General features: G+C 40.9%; 1 protein-coding gene across 1 annotated transcript in view; it reads left to right on the forward strand.

Moving 5' to 3' along the window:
- The first annotated feature begins 17,108 nt into the window (after positions 1-17,108).
- fut8b (fucosyltransferase 8b (alpha (1,6) fucosyltransferase)) overlaps positions 17,109-18,389 on the forward strand; it is an 89,273-nt gene continuing 87,992 nt past the window's right edge. Inside the window, exon 1 of the mRNA XM_034135592.1 lies at positions 17,109-17,406. The gene's annotated coding sequence lies outside the window, so the exon portion shown is untranslated. The remainder of the gene's footprint in view (positions 17,407-18,389) is intronic.

Below are 18,389 nucleotides of genomic sequence, written 5' to 3' on the forward strand. Positions count from 1 at the left end.
GGGGATACGCCGGCAGAATAATAATAAAGAACGGGAGGAAAATTGAGGCCAGCCTCTCCTGTCTCAGGGCTTTCATTCGACAAGAGGCAGACAGCAGAATGCATTTGTATCCTTCAGTGAAACCTAAATTAAATGTAAGTAGATGAGAGCAGACCCCCGATACTCTGAGGACTTTGTTTCAGAGCGAACGCAGGAAGGAGGAGAATTTAATATGGCTGAAAGTATGCGTTTGTGTTGGCACTGTTGCATATCTCTATGAGGGAAGCTAGGCCAAACTGAAGCAGTGGAGTGAGCTCTGGGGATAAGATGAAGGATTAAGGGGAATGGGAGAGAAGTTTCAAAAAAGGGAGAGAGAGTCTTCACCGCATAGAGAAGGAGGTGAACGGGAAATGAAGATGAAGTGAGGCAGAGAGGAAAAGGGAAACTGTCTCGTTTGTGTTGAGATGGAGGATGAATGTTTGAGGCTATAGCTTTTAAAAACCCAAGTAAAGCCAGCTGGCTCGTGGCTGCAATGGAAAATGGAAAAGGGGGCTTTGAGTGGCGAGTCCAGTGGCCAGTGGAGCGAGGCGGGGCCCGGCGAGGCCAGGCAGCGGGGCAGCCTTCCTTCGTGAGCGAGAACTCATTTACAATGGTTAAGGCAGGGTGAGCTGCACTTAGCCAGGCCAATACTGAACGGCAGCGTTTATCTGCAGTCTTAAAGTGGACTCCAATCCATCATGTGCCTGTATTGAAACGCTGGGTATTCACAATGCGCAATTATTCATCATTTTCCTACATAGTCACGATTTTTAGCAACCTTTACTTTTCACCAGCTCAATGCATGCCTTATATACAGAAGAACACTTTGCCTTAGCAGCAGGGGGTGAAGATGCAGAGGAGATGAGCCTGCTGGGCGATGAGATGAGTAAGAAGATGCTGCGCTCACAGTAAACAACAATCCTGTGTGCAATAATGACTGAAGGATCCTGCTGTGGCCTTCATGCCCACTCCTCTCCACCTTTAATGTTAACATATTTTATCAAAGTCAGGCAGAGGCAGGAGATGCATCTGCTTGTGAGTCAAAGATGAATCTGTTGACTCTAAGCCAGTGCTCGCCAACCTTTTTGGCATGTGATCCCTTAAAGTGGACCTATCATGCTATATTTGAATAATATAGTGTAGGACCATACCTATATAAGGCATATTTATACTTTTTTTTTTTCAAAATACCAAACAGATCATGCATTTTAGCCATGCCTCATTACGCTCAATTTGAAAATGTTTAGCTCTGTTTTTGCAAGGGCTGATTCAGTGAGAACAGCACCACCTACAGGCCTGGCATATGTACTACAGCGTCTCCAGCGCTTTCGAACGGCAATGGCCGTGGCTGTCTCCTCCTGATTGGTAGAGTTGGCCCAATAGCCGTAGCGCCACCGTCCTGACGTCAGGACAGTGTTCAAATCTGGATCAGTTTTTATCAGATCCGTTGCAGCCCCTTTTTTAGAGATTTGGGTATGGAGGAAAATAGAGAGGGTTGTGTTTTCTGACACTTGGTGAGTTCCCTGGAACACCGGGGACACATATTCATGTATAAAAGACGTACAAAAGTGCATTTTGCATGATAGGTCCCCTTTAAATAATTAGATCACCGTTTTTAGGAAAAACACTTATTGTTTTTTCTGAGAGTGAAGTTAGCATAGCTTAGCATTAAGACTGGAGGTAGGGGGAAAACAGCTAGCTTGGTTCTGTCTAAAGTCTTGTCATTACAGTGACATTCCCATCTTTGGTGCCACTGTTCCTGTGCGCAGACACAAATCGAATCATATCTGGAAACTTAATATTTAGCCTTAGATGATGGGCAGAATCATTGGGAAGATCAATGAAAGGTTTCCTCTTTGAAAATAGAGGACGTTTCGAACTGAATTGATTGTAAAGTGACCATGAAAAAAAGTTTGGACTTCCGTGTCTGATATCTCCACCGCACTAGACAGATGATTCATAAGTGACCAAGCCGTATCATCAAACTTCGATTATATTCCTCACAGTAAATGTGTTTGCTTATTTTTATTAACTTGAAATAAAGAGTGATGTGAACAACATACTAATGTGCCGTCATGCAGAAGTTCTTTCACTCATTGTGAGCCGAAAAGCTCGCAGTGGAAAAGGCATTACTATATATAGCTACCTGAAAAGGAAAAGACATATGAACCGTACTTCACCTTACTTACCGTTGTCTTCACTCTGAACAATCTCTCCCAGCATCAGAAACTTGTAAGGGAGAACCCAAGCAGCATTTCACAGCTCTTAAAGCCTCCACATGGTACAATACCGTTTTTCAGGAGATGAGAGTCGCTGTAGCCTACAGCTGTAACCACTTAGCGACAATCCATCACTTTAAGAACTCTAAAACTCAAAAAAACTGAGCACATTCTCGAAAACATGGAACTATTCCCTTAAAATATAGCAATTTCTATTTGTGACCCAATATCAGACTATGTGTTATCCAAAATAACTTCCACTTTGTTTTTATCTTTCAGAGACATGTGAAGGCAAAGTTATCCAGTGCTATAGACAAGAAAATAAGCAAAATATGCACATTTAATTGTTTTTGTGTGGCTTAAACATTTTTCAAGATTCCTGTGCTATTAATCATGTCGCTATACCTCTCAGTTTTATACCGCGGTTCCTTGGGGCATCCCGACCACCTGGCAGGGAAACACTGCTTCACAGCATAAACCTGTCAGGTATCTGCTCCTAAAAAATTGTTTTGCCATAATGAGAAATCACTCCCTTAGGAGGAAAAACGGTTTATTCTTGGGGCACGAACACAGCATAATCCACGCCAAAAACACCTCCTCGGGGTATAATCAATGTTTGAATATATTTGGCAAGTGTGTATTCTAACTATCCCACTTCCCTGATAGCTGAGAAGAAAAGTTAGCAAGTTGAAACAGAAGCGAGGCATTTCTCTGTCATAGCCGTCCAAATGTTTCTTACACGTTTTTTTTTTTGTCTTCTTGGCAACAGGGACTCTTCTCACTGTGGTCTGCAAATGTAGAGCAGGGCAGGCTTCATGGGATGAACGGGTGCTGAGTTACAGGAGCTGTATGTATGAATGTGAACATCCACAGAGAGGGCGGGAATCAGTGGGTTTGGCTGGAATTAAGATCCTGTTCAAGTTGAGAGATGGGGCTCACCTCACCGTTACCCATAAATCCCAAAAGCTCTCATTATTAAGTGAATTCATCTTGTCAGAGACCGGGACGTGACTCAATTTCCGCTCCAGATTGCCATCCAGTTTTATTGAGTGTTCTCCCTCCTCAGTCTGAGGGAGGAGACGCCCTTGCCAAAAAAGAGGCTGGCACGATGACGGCTGCCATTGACATCTTTACAGCTTCATCCTCCACTGACTTTGCATATGCTTACACCACACAAGCTCTCACTTTGTGCTGAGTCACGGTGATCACCAGGGATTCCTTTTGTTATGGGGGAGAGGATGTGTCAAATATGTGAGTTTATCATCGTAAGTCATGGTTCCTTTACGTTTGGTATTACAAAAACCACAACGAGATGACAGACAGCAAGTTGCTTTGATCATTGAAATGTCACGCTGTTGTTAGCTTTCCTTGCTTACGTACACACTGAAATGAAAGTCCAGACACACAATCGCCTGTGTATCTCCGTGTTGCTGTGGGGGGGGGCTTGTCATTATTCTGCTTCGAGGCCGCTTTAACATAACAGTGGGAGAGGAGCCCTGTCTTCAATCTCGCTAGTTAGGAGACTGAAGCCAGCACGGCCACCGTTGCATCCATGCCTGTCACTCTGGGTGTGTTATCATTAACGGAAGGCAGATAGCAGGGAGGAACCAAACAGGAAGTCACTCAGCCGTCCATTTGGCATCTGTCCCTCTCTTTCTCCCCTCCCTCTCCTCTGAAACCATTAGGCGTGTTTGTCTTTGATGGTGTGGTCTTCGTGTGTGTTAAGGTTGCTGAATGGTCCGTGTGATAAGCTGGGGGAGGGTTTATTCATGAGTGGGTTTATCCTTGGGCCTGTGTACTGCGCTAGAAGAAAATCGAATGCAGTTTAGTTGAATTTCTATTCAGACCCAGCTGGCCATTGGGCTAACTCATTTGGTGTGATGAATGATGTGGCCAGGTTAAAGGAATGTTTTTTTTCTAGTGATAATGTAAACGTCATGGAGTTTAAACATCTCTTTTTCCAACCTCACCAACTACTGATTACTAGAAAAGTGTGAGAGTGAGGATGGTGATTTCTATTGTTTATTAATTGGCCATACACCAGTGGTGGAAGAAGTATCAGATGTCATACTTAATTTAAAGTAACAATATCACAGTGTAGGAATATTCTGTTACAAGCAAACATCCTGCATTCAAAATTGTACTTAGTAACAAAAGTATTAACATCACAAAGTACTTACAGTAAGTACCAAATCTGGCTGTTTTTGGAATCATGTATATTATATCACTGGTTTATAATTATTGTTGCATTAACGTATCCATTTTTTAAATTTTGCTGCTGGTAAAGGATGAGATAACATCAATAACGTTTTATACTGCCAAGTATATCCATCCATAAGAGACAATCATAATGTACAAGTTGATTCAATGTTTGTATTAATATATAAACCTGCAAAAGTAACTATTTACTAAGGTCAGATAAATGTAGGCAGTAAAAAGTACACACTATTTGCTGCCAAAACATAGTGGAGTTAAAGTGGACCTATCATGCTATATTTGAATAATATAGTGTAGGACCATACCTATATAAGGCATATTTATACTTTTTTCTTTTCAAAATACCAAACAGATCATGCATTTTAGCCATGCCTCATTTCACTCAATTTGCACTTTTTTGAGCTCTGCTCTGCAAGGGCAGATTCAGTGAGAACAGCACCATCTACAGGCCTGGCATATGTACTACAGCGTCTCCAGCGCTTTCGAAACGGCAATGGCCGTGGCTGTCTCCTCCTGATTGGTGGAGTTGGCCCAATAGCCGTAGCGCCACCGTCCTGACGTCAGGACAGTGTTCAAATCTGGATCAGTTTTTATCAGATCTGTTGTAGCCCCTTTTTTAGAGATTTGGGTATGGAGGAAAATAGAGAGGGTTGTGTTTTCTGACACTTGGTGAGTTCCCTGGAACACCGGGGACACATATTCATGTATAAAAGACTTACAAAAGTGCATTTTGCATGATAGGTCCCCTTTAAAGTATAAAGAAGCATGACACGGGAATACTGGTAAGTAAGTACATGTACCTCAAAAATGTACTAAAGTAGAATCCATGAGTACATTTATTTAGTTACTTTCCACCACTGCCATACACCAATCACTATCTTTTTTACAAAGAGAAACATATATATATTGTTGCCTTTTAATCCTGGTCCAGGTCATGTTCACTCTGATGTCTTATAACCCTAACACATAAGCATGAAGTAATACAACCTGACAGGAAACTCAGCTGTGGTGACGTCATCCTGCGTCATGAGCTCATCAAAAGGACCAAAGTGGGAAATCAGTTTCTGGTGACTAACAGCAGGTCAGGTGATGTTTGGAGTATTGACTCACTGGTAGAGACAGGACCAGGCGTCTTGTATGTAGGTTTCTTTCTGAGTCCTTTGTCACACACTTTGTATTGGACTTTTTGAGAGAAGGAAAACACTCAGAACAGATTACTGCCTTGACCGTGTGATTGGTCAGGGAAAATCCCAACGCTCACTTCCAGATACACATACTCTCCTATGTTTACCAAATGATTTACACAAATACACGGCGTAGCTTATACAGAACAATTATTATTAGATTGCCTCTTTAACGGTTCGTGGTCAACGGATGGATTTTTTGCAATTCTGGCTTTTGAAATCATGCAAAACAATTACATTACAATTGATCTATTTTCTTTCACAGCACAAACAAACACACCAAAGTCTTGGAAACGATACGAAACCTTCCTTTTCAAGTGGTACCAGTCCAGTTCTTTGGTTGACATCAGGTTTCACACAATCCCTAACTAACCTCACTAACCTAGAGCTAGTTCAATTTTTAAGTTTCTTATTTTAATTCCTCTGGCTCTTCAGTTCCTCAAAGTAGTTGCTTGAAACATGCTACTGGCTCTTTCTGCACTACAAACAGCTTTTGTGTTGTCAAAGAGATGAAGATATATCCTTCGGTTGCTAGTGCTTTTGTATCGTACATGTGGGTGTGGAAATACTCTTATTTTTGTATCGTACATATGGGTGTGGAAATACTCTTATTTTTGGGGGGATGTTTGCTTCTCTTTACTGAATTTTTAAATACTTTGCAGGAGATTAAAAGTCCTATCCTTCCTCCACACCTTCTTTATTGAACACAGGGCATTTTAAAGTTATTGAAAACATAATCATACTTTGCTTTGTAATTTGCTCATACAGTGTACATCCTGCACAGGCATGCAGTAAAAAGCTGATACCTGCCACACACACAGTGCACACAATATAAACGATATCTCTCCAAACATTCACTGTCGCTGCACCTCCCATTTACAGCAAGAGATTTCCCAGATAACCCACTATCTCACAAATTAGAATAGTCACTCAGCCGGCTCCTCTTCAGCAAATCTTTTGCAGATTTGTGACAGTCGCAACCACCAGGATTCAATTTAAATCTCTACTTGACATGCTGAGAGTGAGATGGTGCTTTAGTACAATATCTTTTTACAGAGGTGACAAGGATTTTTACACCACGGCAAGTGTTTAGTACAGTAGCTGAGTGCCCCTATATACAGAGCTTGACCTTGTGTGCTTGTTTTATAAGGCAGTACATTAGGTGGCATTTTAAAACTGAGTGTAGCTACTGATGAGTTCTTTAAATTCTTACTTAGTCTAAATGTCAGACACTGCCACAGATGGAAGAGTTTCTGACAGTAAACACAGGTACTGCCATCAACCATGAAGTGGTACAGGTATATCGATTGTGAAGCAGTTGCCTGTTTTACTGCCGGTGGAGACCTCTTGGAATCATTGGTATCATAAACCTTGAAATCTCTCGACTTAGTTCAAAATACTGAACATTGTTTACCTTGAGGTGTGATGCAGTGTGCAACACAATCATACACTATATTTACTCTGCAGTACAGAAACAGCCATGTGACTCAGTGGCTTTTATGAGAAATAGAGGTGCGAATGACACACCAAATGAAATTGGAAAAGCTGGGAAGTGTGGATTGAAAATGAACAAATGGGAACTGGGCACTCGCCACAAGTCAGTAAATTAAATGAACCCTCATAAATGTTTGACAGACTTTTCACTTACTAAACTCTTGAAGGGGGGAGGCATTTGTGTGATTGAGACATTTTTAAAGGGGCCCTATTATGATTTTTAAGGTGTTCCCTTTCCTGTAGTGTGTTATATAGGTTGGATAAGCTTGAAACGCCTCCATTGGACTCCTTCGTTTACTTCCGTTACATATTGACATCACTATAGCACTAGCGCTTCAATTGGCTAGCAACGCATTGTACGTCATAAGCTAAGGGGCGGGACATCTTCTAAGCGGTTGACCAATCACAACAGAGCCGGCTAGCAAACCAATCATAGCAGACTGGATTCTAGTTTCAGACAGAGGGTGAAAACAGGTGCAGCAGAACAGGCAGTTTGAGAAAAATAAAGTAGAGACAAAAATACAATTATGAAGCATAGTAGGGCCCCTTTAACTGACACATGGTATATTGTTGTTTGATATCCTTAATCAAACTGTCTGAAAACCTTTTAAAATTATCATCCAAATCTCTCTAGGACGAAATTGTCTCTCTTAATTGCTTGATCAACCAAACTGCCAAAAGCTTTTGCTAAAATGAATGTTTTATCTTCTCAATGTGAAAATGTGCTGCTTTTCTTTAATAAATATGAGAATAAACCAAATGTGTTTTTGCTTTGGAATGTGTTAGGCGAACAAATCAAGAAATGTGAAGGTGTCATCTTCGCCTTTGGAAACAATAATAGGTATTTTTCAATATTAACCTTGCATTTTACATTGAATGTCAAAATAGTCGTTGGTTGAATGGTTTAGTCAGGTGTATTCATGGTGACATTTGTGACAAATTCCTACATGATTTGAAGGATGATGGTAAAGAGGATAATAATGAGAGTGGACTCAGGCATGGACACAGACACACTGCAGTGAGATCTATGTTGATGCTTTAGTGGCACCTGCTGGAGGAACAGGGCCTCCTGTCACTGGAACATAAATCTAATTTTGACCAAAATTAGGGTGTCAGACAGTCAATTTAAACACAAGGCCATTTTCATATGCCAGCAGCAGTGATGGGAACATTACATAAAAACAACAAGGTTAACAGGGGTCACAAAGTGCACATAATACAGCAACAGAGTGTAATCCACGCACAAAGTACGGCAACACACGCTATATAAATATAAAGACCTACACATTTAGATGGTGCTGTGGCCTGCTGGATTTTAGTGATACAGAGCTGTGAGAAGCCTGACTGCAGACACGGCGTAACACTGCCATCTACTGTTGGAGTGATAAAATACTAAAAGGTACTTACTTTTATAGAGTTTGCTTACACATATAAAAGTATTTGGTTGTACTTAAGGTGAACATGCAGATTCTCATATATTTTGATTGTGATTTAACAGCTGTAATATGAATGGATGGATAATGTGTCATGTAATGTAATTTCGTTGGTATCATTTGAGGAGGCTGTGGGCACCATTACGTGATTTAAAAAAGACTGATTCAGACGGCCCTGCAACCCTTATGTTAGAAGTTCAAATTGTTGTTTTATAACGTCAAGATGAATTAGATTGGCTTGCAGATTTGAAAGGTAACCAAAGACCTGCCTTCACATGTCGCATCAACATTGTAACAAAATCTGATTTCTTATACAAAGACACAATTTTATTACCAAGAAGTGTTTGCGAATACAAGTTTGTGATATAAAATACCGAGTAAAAGCCAAGATACGCACTTTAAAAAAAGGAAAAGGTGTAAAGAGTGACAGTGAAGATTAATACATAAGAAATAGGATTTTAGGTTGGGACTTAGAAAATGTCACAGTTAAACCATACTCATTGCAACAAGGAATATCTGATCCAGACAGGCTCCAGACCCAGATCAGAAGACAGATGACAGATAAATAGGCTCATGACCTCCTCAGGTTAGGATTCAGCAGCGTAAAGACAGGAGATTCTCCTTTGAGACAAAAGGTTTCTGATTCAATCTCAACCAACCATCCCTGAACAGAATGACAAACTGTGACACCAATTACCAGCTACTTACAGGGCTATCCCAACATAATCTTCACGGGCAATTCACACCTTAATGCATTGGACCCCAATGACTCTCAAATTACTTCCACCGAATTACTCTCATGTGACGGTAATGAGATGCACACCGACCCCAGAGGAGGAAATCCCCGGGACTCCCATTGTGAAAAAAGGTATAAAGAAAAAGCTTCTCACCTGAAGAAGCATTGAATTTAAATACATATAATATTTGTATATGTGTCCTTTAACTCTACTTTATCTTATATTAAATAATATAACATATAATAATACATTCACTGTGCTTCGACCATTTATTAGTATTTTTAATAGAATTTTTCAAACTTGTGTTTATCTTAGTCTCAAGCACTTTTTTTCTAATTAAACACAGAATTTGGTGGTATTGGCGCAGCAAAACCAACAATTAGACAATATTTTTCTTAATTCAAACCAATTGCATGGCATCATAAAATTAGCTGGTAAACAAGTGTCAAATTGGTGGGTGATGATTAAATATTTTCTTTCTATCATATTTAATCAGAGTTGCGATTTATCAAATTATATTTAGCAGATAATCATGTGGGTTATTTATTTGTTTAAACAGTGCTTTAAAGAAATGACTTAAGACGCTTTACCAAGCAAGTAAACTGTTTCCTCCCCAAGGATCACATGCTACATTTAAATGACCATGAAATGTGGCATGCAATTCTTAACTTGCACAAAACGTAACTCTGAACCCAAATGCCATGGAAAAATCGAACAAGATAATTGCCATATCAATAATAGAGTAATCGTAATGCCTGGGGAAATGCCCTTTTTAGACACTAAAGGGAATATTGTGTGTATTATTGCAATCCCCAATTAATGGCATGACATCCTTGATCACAGTGTATGTAATTTACAGTTGTGATACTGGTAGATCAATAGAAATAAATACACATCAAAAACAAACACAGTTGGGTACATGATGTGCAAAAGTGATGTGCAATGAACTGTGCTTCTGTAGGCTTTGCATCAAACGATCATATTAGACAAATAAAACATCAACAAATGTTCCATATACTTACATTTAAACCAACTCATCAATGATTGGGCAGCAGAGTTGTGTAAGAAAAGCAATAATGTAATCATATCATCCTAATACAAAGTTAATGTAAAGTAACAGTGAGTTATTTGCCATGCCCTAGATGGCTGATTTTACACAGGCAAAGCTTTAATAAGCCTCTGAATGTCAATACAGGATTTAATCAGCCGCAATGAAACATCAAAGTGGAAACAGCCTCACGCAATGCCCACCAGTGAATCAATCACCATACATCTGCCTCTGATCAATCATAACAAATGCTCAATTTTCCATCCAAATCTATCAGCTTCACACTTTAATAAAAGCTGAATTATACAACCTGGCAGCTGCAATTATTCACACACTGAAACTAAATAAAAACCACTGCTTACAAACTGATCGGCAAAGCGTTGATGACACACAATCAACAACTGTTGCACTGCTCATTAAACCAGCAATAAACTTTAAATATGTAATTACAAAACAAGCAAGCTGTGTTACCTTGAAGCAGCTGTTCAGATGAATTAAGTAGATTTATTATAGTATTAGTTCACTCTCGAGGCAAAATGTCCCAACTTTCCCCTAAGCCTCATTACAAATATGTGTTTTCCCCATCTTCCTCAGTATTTGTGTTCATTTGTTTTTCATTTTAACAAGTCAGTCGACATCGCTTTTGGTTATTCTGTCATTCAATTGCGCTGCTTGCCTTCCATCTAAAATGTGTCAGACAAATGAAACAACCTCCATGCTCATTATCTGTCTCTGTGTGTGCAGCAGTGCTACCCTGTGGCACTAATAGGAAACGCACAGTTGGGTTCAAAAAGCATTCATCCCCTTCTATATGCTGCTACTTTATAACATACAGAGATTTAGCCACTCTTGATGCTCACACTTCACATTCCTTATCGAGAACTCATGTCCTCAAACCCAGAGTTAAACCATTAACAGCAGGCAAGACTTTTTCTATGCACATAATTAATCAAATCATATTATAAATCCTCTGCTATAGCCTAAACATATAATAGGTACTCCCCGATCCGTCAACATTGCATGTTAAATTGGTTTTATTTGTTCTAAGCTCATGCCAAAGTTCATTAAAGGTCCCATGTCATGCTTTTCTGGTTATTACCCGTCCCCTTGTGTGTTATGAAGGTTTTTATGCATGTAAACGGTCTGCAGAGTCACAAACCCTCAAAGTACACCCTGTAGCGAGTAAAACTCAGAAAATACCTGTCTATGCTGCCCCAGAACGCCTCGTTGGAGATTTCTCTTTTTCCATTGTTTACTTCTTGGGTATAGTGACGTATTTCGGGTATAGTGACGTAACGTAACGGCTCCGCAGATTGGTCCAAATTGACCAATCCGCGGAGCCGTTACGTTACGTCCGCGGAGCCGTTACGTGGACCAATCCGTGGACTTCCTCACACACACACACTCGGCGGGACGTTGCGAGGCTCGCTGCTGTGAGGAGCGGGACACTGTGAGCTGGCTCACTGGTGTGGGGTCGGCGAGACAGCGAGACACCGCAGAACTCAGCCTGGGCACACACACAAACTCCCAGCCAGGCTGCGGCTGTGTGTGTGTGTGCCCAGGCTGAGTTTCGCGGTGTCTCGCTGTCTCGCAGACGGCCACTGGGCTCACAGGGAGGGGGGGGGGCAGGAGCTCCAGCAAGCCGTTTAGGCCCCGGCTCCACGGGAACCCATACGGCAAAACGCATCGGAGTAACGCAAACGCAACCGCAAAAAACCTTCCGCCCACACGCAATATACACCGGATTGTGTCAAGCTCCACGAGACGGCTCCGTTTACATCCAACCGCTGGAAAAGCTGCAGTACATATTCCGAACCTGTACGTGGCGCTGTAACTTCCTCCACAAAAAGCAGCAACTTCCTCCACAAAAGCAGTGAAGAAGAATGGTTGTCATGGCTGCACTTCTGTTTATTCTCCGCGGTGGGGGCCGAGGGAACCGCGCAGAGTTTTTCGCCGGTCAATGTGTGTTAAAGTTTAAATCTTCATGCTTCCTCATGCAGCAGCTGATCCAGTAAGTAAACCCGACAGTAAAAATAAACATATTTATAACTAGTTTAGGTAGTTTGAGAGGTAATTAAAATAGCTAAGGGTGGTGATCTGACTTCAAGTGTGTGTTTTGCTCCCGCTGCATCACAGCCGGAGGAGCTGCGTGTCTCCGTCCTGTCAGATTAGACTTCACTCGCGTTTATGTCCATATCGAGATAAAGATAAATAATCTGAATTCAGTGTGCAGTGTACTTTTGCTGGGGTGAGCAGCAGAGGTGGGGAGAGGCGGGGCTATTGAGTCGTCATTATCACAACCCACAATAATGGTGCAACCCTGCGATCCGCCATTGTTGTTGTTGTTAACGAAACACATCAGCAATGATGCGGGGTACGCGGAGAGGTGGGGAGAGGCGGGGCTATGAAACGGATGACCGTATAGGTGACCCCACGGCCCCGTTGGACCCCCCAGAGCGCTCCGTTCCCAGATCTATCCACCTTTGGACCCGTTGTCGTTTGCGGGGTCTGTTTCTACGTTTCCGTTACGGCGTCGTCGAGCTTAAAGGGCTATACGCATGAGAAATATGCGGATTCAACCCGTTTTCGTCCCCGTGGAGCCTAGGCCTCAGACAGAGAGTGAATACACATACTATACAGAGATGCTGTATGAGAAACCAATGTGGTACATTTATTTTAGTATACCTCAACAATGGAATTATGATCAGTAGAAATGGCCATGACATGGGACCTTTAAAACATTTAATAACAAACTTCCGCGAACAGATCCTTATTATATTTTCAATTCAAGACTTAGATTGTGTATTCCAGTTGCTTTTCTTTTTACATTTTTCACAGCTCACTCACCAGTATTTTTATTCAAATAAACTCAGTTTGGCTGGCATCATTTATTTACGGTGTTGCTACTGAGGCCAGACCAGTCAGACTTCCACTGCTGAGATTGTTCTCTAAATAATGCAGGCAAGGCTGAATCAACTATCATTACAACAGCAATATGGTGTGTATAGTATCCATCATGTCATACTGTAATTCTCTATTAAATAATGCAATAAGATAAGTCAATGACACCATCACTCTTTACTGTGTAATACTATATACAGAAAACAATAATACTGAAAAACAACAGATGATTGTCTGAAAATGTAAAAATAGATACATTGAGTCATATCTCAATAAAAATCTATCGAAGCCAGGAAGTGGTCCTAATTTTGATAAGCTTCAAAAGTAATGTAGACATTAAAAGTACATCATTACTGATGTTATAGTTCACCTCAGTGCAGGTGACCCACTAACAATCAATCTTACAATATTAACATTCATACTTAATATTCTAATCTTCACGGTATTCAACCTTGGAGTAATTCCCCAACTCCATGAGCAGTTGGTTTTTCAAGAGTTGAAGCGAACAACAGCCTGGGTCGCTAACCATGTTACTTGAATTAATACGATTTTCCTATCCCCAAGATGTTCCACCACAAAGCTCCCATTCCAGAATTAAAATAGGGATGTTGCAGTCATGAATGTAAGATCTTAGACTGCATTAAACAGTCTATTTCTTCATTAAAACGTTTTAAATGTCTCACATTTCATGACATTTTGTAGCACAGAATACATTGTAACAAGTGCCATGATGATACATTCCTTCTCAAGTGTTACAAATTAATATGGTAATGATATTCTAATGATACTCTAATGAGATTTTAATTATTATGTTCCATTTTGTTTCTGTCATAGCATGAGATGCATTTCGTGAAGCATGAAAAGTGACTCTTGCCCCTGAAATGCATTTGTGCGAGCCTGCTTACAGTCTCTGCCTGCATCTCTGATTTTTTTAATTCTAAAACAGATTTACAATTCAATCAGATTAGTAGGCCACATTTGCATACATAAAGCAGCATCAGTGACTTGGTGCTGCATATCCTCCATGCTGCTTCTGTTTCGTTCCTCTCCAGCTCTCCTTCAGGTGAATACAGTTCACAGGTTCTTCTTTTGGAAACTCTTCCTCAGTGTCTCAATCTGAAAAGGTCAGCAAAGAGAAGAAGGTCAGCAGAGATCGACCTACCTCCCTCCACACAGCGCTGATGAGACTATCACAGCTGAGTGATAACATTCTTTCGTGTGTGCTTGTGAGGGTTGTGAACTTGTGAGTGCACGTGTTTCTCTGTGTGCCAGCGACAAATATAAATGAACTCTTGAACCATGAGTCATTTATGTAAGGGGTTAAGACTGCTTGATGAAACCAAACTGAAAGGTCTTCTGAGTCATATTTCCTCTTTTAACTGACTCTTACCAAGAAAATGATTCAGGCTGAATCATCCCATCCCCTCCCCTCTCAGAGACACTGCACTGTGGCCCCTGCACCACATGAAGGCGCTACTGCATCAGCCTGTAGGAGACTAGACTGCTACGTGAGACGGAAAATATGTGTGTACCAAATGTAGGAGGTGGTTGTTATTGTGATTCAGCTCCTCGCCACCTGAGTGAGACCTCTCAGAGGCATGCTGGATATTTTTTTCAAAGATGGATGGGGAAACAACAAATGAAAAGCCTTTGGGTATTATGAATTTGATTTAGTGGTTTAATTCTCAAGTGAGTCTGAAAAAGGAGATGGAAAAACATCCACATGCAGTAGTTCACAGTGAGTGATAGAGTAAATTGCATGTTCAAGGGCAACAAATTACTACCTGAAAGCCTGTTTACTGTTTCACAGCACACACCCACACACTCAAACACACCGTCCTTGGCTTCTCTTTTTGTTGTGCTTGAAAACATACTTGGTCCTAACTGGGGTAAATTGATGATGTTTAAAAAGGTGTTTAGTCATTTCTTTTAGAAAGCTACTGCAACAAAATGTCTTAAACTAGAGTGAAAAGACACCAAAAAGCAATTGGTGAACATCTTTGTTGAGTCGTTTTCAAGTTAATGAACATTTCTGCTGTATCAAGTTGAGTACATAAAATGAATGCCATGCAGTCTGAACCATAACTGTGTATTACTGAATAAACAGGTCTCCAGGAAGACTGCTGAGCTTAATTACGTCCGGTGTTTACCGCAGTGATTTATCGCAGTGATTTATCGCTGTGTATCTGATGACTCCGCCAGAAGCCCTGTCCACTCAGGTATGTTATTTACAAACATAAATAGGATGAGCTTTGCAACAAAATCTTTTACAGAATATTAATAAATAATACAAAAAGCTGACATTTGCAGAGCAGTAAATTGAATTTTGTAAACATAAAAGAAAGACTGGTATTCATCCCATAAGTTATTATATTTAAATTCTGCTGGAAACAGCAATTCACTGCTGTAATTACAAACACAGTGTAGTTGACATCCAATATGTTTCTGCCATATGTTTTTCAAATCTTGTAAAGCTGTAATTGATCTTACAGCAAGTATCTAATGTGGCACAAAAGTTTTATTTTTACTTTCCAATGTTCTGTGAATAGTGGTTCTAGTAGTAGAGTTTTCTTTTGTCTTTGGCATCCACAGTTCAAGAAATGACAGGCTTTCTTTGAAATGAGACACACTCATTATGAAAGCACTTTCAGTTTCAGTCTGATTTTACCTCACACATATTTTCCAGAGAAAAACGTTGCAATGATGTGCGTTCCCTGGTCACTTGCTCTAACTGTTGTATCCCCAAGTCCACATAATGTGAATCTATGAGAACATTTTCGTCCAAACAATTGGATTACACCAAGATAGATGTTGAAACCTTTCTGGCTGACAGCTCAATGTAAAATGTTGACATCATAATTAGGAAAATCTGTCTAATCTGAGCATCTGAGCGATGACACAGCCTATTGTAAATCCCCAGTCTCATCGACAGGGTAAAAAAAACACTGCTTCATCCGTATAACTATATCCCCAACTGCCCGAGTTTACCAAAAAACGATTAAAAAAACATTGGATATCAAAGATATTTGGTTTCCCTTATCACTCAAGTGAGAAATAATCAATGTATGATTAATATGTTGAGAAAAATGGATTAACAGCCAGAAAACTTGAGTGTTGGAGCTGAGTGCTGCTCTTGGGAAATGAAAAGTAACATATTCAGTCTCGATATGAGTGAGGACTCAAGGCACTTTGGTACATAAGATCCAAGAGACTCAGCCATGCGATGCTGTGCCAGTGAAGGTCAAGCAGGGTGTCACCCTTCAGGGGGGGGGCTGTACCCACCATCACCCTGGTGGCACCGGGTTCGTCTGTCTTTCAGCCCGACTGCAGTACAGCAACCCGACACTGGTGTGCGCACTGCAGCTTCCACTCCATCCCACTCCCACCAGGAGTCAAGGCAGCCAGTAACAGACAGGAAATCAGACCACCGTGCCTTCAAAATAAATCACCCAATGGTTAAACACTAAAAAAGCAGGCAGTTATGTGGGGAATTACAGTCAATTTATTTGAAATATGGATGCAAGTTTATTTGTATATCCATATAACACAACATTTTTCATATTTTAGATGTTTAATGGGAACTAATTTGAATTCATGTAGAAATTTCACAAAATAATTGGCAAAAAAGTTGCATAAATTACCTATTATTTATTATTTTGTAGCTATTAAATAACTCAAACACAAAGGTTGAAGTCGTCAAATATACCTCACAACCATTCATAAAAAAGCTCACTACTTAAGCTCAACCAAACAAAACAAAAACATTTAATATTAAGTTTAAATTCAGATGATTTGATAAAAAGACAATATGAAATCAAAAATATAATTATACCACAATCAACTGTGACAAAAACACAAACCAAACTAGTTGTTGACAACAGAAACATTGTTGCGAGTTGCACACATCGTATTCATTTGAAAAGGTGTGACCGGATATGAAGTTTCCCCCCTCTCTGGTTTGCGTTGACACCGGCCGTCCAGCAGATCCCCACAGAGCAGCCTGCCGTATTCACAGATCCCAGCTCTCCCAGTTCCTGTTTCCGCCGCAGCCTTTTACCCAATTTTCTGGAGCAACACATCTGTGCTGCCGCTGCGTCAGACCCGGTGTCCGCAGCCCCGGTCGGATGCCGCTGGAAGCCGGTGTATCATGTCAAGGTAGGTGATGATAACCCTGCTGCATGGTGGAAATGTAGGAGCTACGGAGGCTCAGATTCCCCCGCTACATCCCGGCCTGTTGACTGCGTCGCTGCTGAGATGACGGTGACCAAATAGCGGTCACGGTAGGAAGGAATTTCTGGTCCCGTTATGTTAGCGCCGTTACTCGGATGTTATTGCTGTGCATCAGGGGGGTGTTCAGTTGCTTCTTCGATACAATATATCCACTTAAACCACCCCGCGTGTATCCTTTGTTGCTTTATTCGCGCTGTGAAAAAGCAAGTGTGTATGTTCAAAACAATTTACAATGTATCCGCGGAAAGACAACGGTAGTCAGCCGGAAACGTCTTCTAAGAACCGCAGCATTACCTGAACCTTGCAGTGTGAATGCATTTAATGTTAGTTTAACTTGGCGGCCGTTATTTAAAGGCTAAATGCATCAACAGTGCTAGAGGCGTGTAGCCTATAAGCTAACTGTCTGACTGTGCGTTTGTTTGTCGTGGGCACATATTAGTTTCTCACCGTTAAATTAAAAGCTAATGCATTTGTCCTCCACTACTGCACACCACGTATAAATAAAGACACTTGACATAGGGAGGTGCCCATGACAAGTGTATGTATCCTTTAATGTGTTTTATGTATGGCGAGTAGACAAAGCAGTTGCCTGTGTTTCAGCCTCGGTGCTCTGCTAGGATCAGAAATGCTTTGTAATAATCACCACAACCAGGCGTGTGTTTGTATTTAGTATCTGGAGGTGTGGTTAATGTGTAATAATAAAGGTACTTGATGTGTGATTATGTTGGTAAAACGGTGGTCCAAGCTTCACCTTCATCACATGAGGGCAGTCAGAGGGAGCTCTGCTTTCCATCCCCTCTTTAGCACACACACTTTACAAAGCTTATGAGAAAATACATGGCAGCATAACAGGCGGTGTGTGTGCTCCTGTGTTCAGTGTAGCTCAACTGATGAAGTCTGGCGTCAGT

The sequence above is a fragment of the Trematomus bernacchii genome, unplaced genomic scaffold (genome assembly GCF_902827165.1).
Source record: "Trematomus bernacchii unplaced genomic scaffold, fTreBer1.1, whole genome shotgun sequence".
Taxonomy (NCBI): domain Eukaryota; kingdom Metazoa; phylum Chordata; class Actinopteri; order Perciformes; family Nototheniidae; genus Trematomus; species Trematomus bernacchii.